The sequence below is a fragment of the Petaurus breviceps genome, unplaced genomic scaffold, assembly GCF_028583685.1.
Source record: "Petaurus breviceps papuanus isolate PSGF00001 unplaced genomic scaffold, PetGlider_PUasm1.0 91041, whole genome shotgun sequence".
NCBI classification, from domain to species: Eukaryota; Metazoa; Chordata; class Mammalia; order Diprotodontia; family Petauridae; genus Petaurus; species Petaurus breviceps.
In genome coordinates, this window is record NW_027187400.1 from 65,218 (window position 1) to 69,808 (window position 4,591).

Consider the following 4,591-nt stretch of genomic DNA (forward strand, 5'->3'; position numbering starts at 1 on the left):
GATAGATAGATAGATAGATAGATAGATAGATAGATAGATAGATAGATGTCATAGTTGGATCAAGTGAGAGTTTTATTTTTAAGGCTAGAGAGATAGGAATATGTTTGTAGACCACAGAGAAACAGTCCATAGATTAGGAAAGATTTAAAATTAGAGTAAGGATGATTAAGTGGTCAATCTGCTGGAAAAGTAGGGTTGAGTGGGATCAAGGATGTATACAGAGGAGTTTGCCTTGGGAAGAAGAAAGTTTACTTCTTCCTGAGAAGAAGGGGTAAAGAAGAGTATAGTGGGGGACAGATGTCTTACTGATGTGAGATAAAGAGGAGGGATGATTATGAAGCTCTTAAATGACCTCCATTTTTTTCAGTGATGTATGAAGCAATACCTTTAGCTAAGAAGATGGAGAGAAAATGCTATGGGAAGCTTCAGGAAGGAGGTAAATATTGGGAATTGCCACTGTAGTCAGTGGGATGATGATTCAAATTAGGGTGATGTAAAGGGATTGCCTTGCAGTAACAGATGACATTTGAAATTCTTCAGGAAAACAAGAAGCAGTATTGGAGGAAGAGAAGGGGTTGTTGGGTATGTGGCTCTAGTGTGAGGGGCCTTAGCTGCACATTCTCTCTATCCAAGGAGATAGAGAGGTTTATGAGTAAATATTGATCTCGTATTGGTTTGTGGGAAGGTTGAAGGATGCTGTGGCTCTCAGTGTTATTATGGCTTCTGAATATCTTTAGTACTATGATGGAATTGGCTTACTGGTTTTGGGATTCAGTTTTCTGTTGTCTAAATAAATTCTTCAGTTCTATCCTCTATCTGGAGAATCTGGTATATTTTGCAATTGAACATCATGAGATACTTATAGTCATGGTCTTTATCATGATCATGGGTGCTGTAAATATTGCATTGGTGCTACAGACACATCCCGAGGGATGCTGCACTGCCACTCAGAGAAGCAGGTCGCGGTGCCACTGAGTCAGGAGCCATGGCAACAGTAAGTGACAGACTCAACCCCAGGCGGAGCAGGGGCAGGAGGATAGAAATAGCTAAAACAGAAAGGGCCGAGTTCAGAAGCCACGCAAAGGCCTCTTTATCCATTTTTTGGACATGTTGTCTACAGCGACCAACCTGTAACTGAACTAGAATCCTCTCTTTAGCATCCCACAAGGGCTCATCATCCAGGCTGTGCTTGAAAACCTCTAGTGTTGGGGAACTCACTACCTTCCAGTGCACCACATTCCATATCGAGACAGCTCTAACAAGTTTTTCCTTACACAGAATACACAAATAGACATATTATTCTATTGATTTAGAAGATCTGAACAACTATGCAGATCTCAACCCATCCATATCTGCCCAACCTTCTCAACTCTTGTCCTTGTTCTCCCTTATGCTAGACACAGGATCCACCCAATATGCTGGAGGTAATCTCCCTTGCTATGTCCCTGGGTGGGGAAGTAAATTGCCTTTGCAACTTCTGCCCATGGATGGGTTCTAGTTCTGTACTCTGAAGTCAACAGTATATGCCCAGAGTCAATTTTTTAATAAGCTTTTATTGCTCTCTATTGTTACTTCACATCAACATAGATTCCTCTAGTATTTCTCTCCCTCTCCCCTCTTAGAGACCCATCACATATAACAAATAGTATTTTAAGACAAAAAAGGTGAAGTTATCATGACTAATCAATGCATTGAGAAAGTCTGAAAATATATGCAATGTACAACATTTATGGACCTGCCTCCCACCTCTGCAAAGGTGTGAGGTAGGACAGTCTTCTTTGGAGCCATGTTTGTTCCTTATAATTTTGCTAAATCCCCTTGAGGTTTTTTGGTGGTTCTTTCCTTTGGTATTGTTGTAGTTACTGCGTATGGCTCTGTTCTCTCCACCCTCATATGAGTTCATCCAAATTTTTCCATGCTGCACACAGTTGTTTGTATGTTGTTATTCTATCAGATTGTGAGCTCCTCAAACAGGGCAATAGGCTTTTTCTATCAGAGATGAAAGAAAGGTGAGGATTCTGCAGGATAGAAAAGGACAAGGACTGCATTCATTCTAAGCACAGGAGATAGCTTGTCTAAATGCATATTAATAAATATGCATTTAGTCAGTTCCTGCTATGTGCCAGTATTGTGCTGGGAATTGGAGATACAAAGGCAAAAATAAAACAATCCTGCCCTCTATCACCTTATATTCCATAGGATGAAACATATGAGTCAATCAGTAAGCATTTATTAAGCACCTACTACATTCCAGGCACTGTGCTAAGGGCTAAGGATGCAAAGAAAGGCAAAAATCTCAGCCCTCAAGGAGCTCCCAGTCTAATGGAGGAGACAACAAGCAAACACACATGTTCAAGATAAATGAAATAGTTAACAGAGAGAAGACACTAGAATTAAGAGTAATTAGAAGGGTAGAGAAAACATGTTTATTGAGTGCTAAGTGGCAGACGTGGCAAGAGCTTTATGAATATTTCATTTGATTCTCACAACAACCCTGTGAGAGAGGCTATTATCATTCCCATCTTACAGTTGAGGAAACTGAAGCAAACAGAGGTTAAGAGACTTGTTTAGGGTTACACAGCTAATAAATATCTGAGACTGTATTTGAACTGGGGTCTTCCTGACTTTTGGCCTATTACTCCACACACTGTACCACCCAGCCACCTCTGGAGCACTTCCTGTAGAATGTGAGATTTGAAGGATGCTAGGGGAAGCCAAGAGGCAGAGATGAGGAGGGAAAGCATTCCAAGCATGGAGAGCAGCCAGAGAAAATGCCCAGAGTTAAGAGACGGAGTGTCTTGTTCATGGAATGCCAAGGAGACCAGTTAATATATACAAAATAAGTATGTATAAAATATATGCAAAATAAATGCAATAGTTATTTGGATGGGAGCCAAAAATGAACCAGAGAGGTGACATATTAATGAGTAACCCCAGGATAACTGAATCCTTGCACATGTAATTCCAGAGTATCAGCTCCATGGCAATGTACAACTTAGGTGCTTCCTCCACGAAACCTTCCTTCATTTCCCTATTAACATTTTCTCTCTTCTCTAATATTCTTAGAAAATTTTGCCTCAGTTCCCCTTTCCTCTTTTCACTTTGTATTATGCTTATTTGTGTATAGAAAACAGTAATTTGGGTCAGGAGAGTTGTGAATCAATAGGAGCTGGGGAGAATCAGAGAAAGCCTTACGTGAGAGATCGTGGTCCCATGGACCAAGGTCCCAATAAGATATAACAGCAATAAATGTGATTTAAAAATACAGAGCCCAGAGAGGGCAGATACATGTCAAATTCTAGAAACAGTGGCTAGTCTTGTCCTGCTGAACCCGCAAGTATATTAAAGCCATTCATGTGAAATAAGGCAATGAAAGTTCCCAGAATGTAGAGGTTCTTAAATGCCAAGTTAAGGCATTTATATTTATCCTAGAGGCCATAGGAAACCCTTGATGTCTTTTGAGCAAGGTCATAGAATAATCAAAACTGTGCTTTAGGAAAATTCTGTTGACAGATATGTTGGTCAAGTATGAATTAAAGAGAAACAGAAACAGAATATTGGATGTAATGTGAAGGAAGAAGGTGAGATCAGTTTTATATGTGTTGGTTTTGAGGTGACAATGGAATATGTAAAGGATGTTACATCAGGCAGTTGGAGATAAGGGGACTAGAGTTCAGGAAACAGATATATAAGATGCATACATAGATTTGAAAAATGTTGTGTAGAAATGGTTATTGATTCCATAGAGGTGGAGAGGAAGAGGGAAGAAAGCAGTCAAAAGGACATGAATTATGGAGACCAATTAAAGGCTACTGAATTTATAAATAACCCTTTAAGAGTCAATAGATTAGTATAAAAATATGCCTTGTTTGAAGTATTTATCTTTGGGGCTTAAAGATGCCTGTTTTTAAGAGGTTGCTTTGAAGTACATATGTTTTCCTTTAAATTTTCCAAAATTTTCTTGTCTTCAAATAGCATGATTCGTTTTATTAGGCAATAATAGATTGTAATCCCTAACCTTTATGTGGGTCTTTGTTGGAACTTTATCACCATTATCTCATCTGATCTTGCAATTCTGTGGCAATTATTTGATGTCCATACTTAAAGTATTATTATTTCCATTTTACAGATAAGGAAACTGAAGTTTAGAAAGATTGTGGCTTGCTTGTGATCGTGCATCTTTACTAAATGTCAGTGGCAGCTTTCAAACCCATGTTTTCCTGACTTGAGGTTTAGTAGGTTACCCATTATAACATGCCGCCTGTCATTCATGCTTCTTCATTTTATATGTGTCACATTCCAATTTCTCTTACTATTGTTTGTCTTCCTGTAGATATGTACTGTGATCCTGATCAGTGCCAATTGTTTCGTCATCGGTCTTCTCGCAGTTTACAAGATTCTTTCCTTGCCATTGTATTGTTATAGTTTAACTATAAAGTGTCTAGAAGAGTACAATTCAAAACTTGTCAGGGGCTAGTCTATTTTTTTCCCTTGTAAATTGTCATTTGCTTTTTATAATTCTGGAAAGTGTTCTTGAACAATTTCCTGGGATATGGCACTCAGATTTTTTTCTTTTCCTAAATTTTTCAAG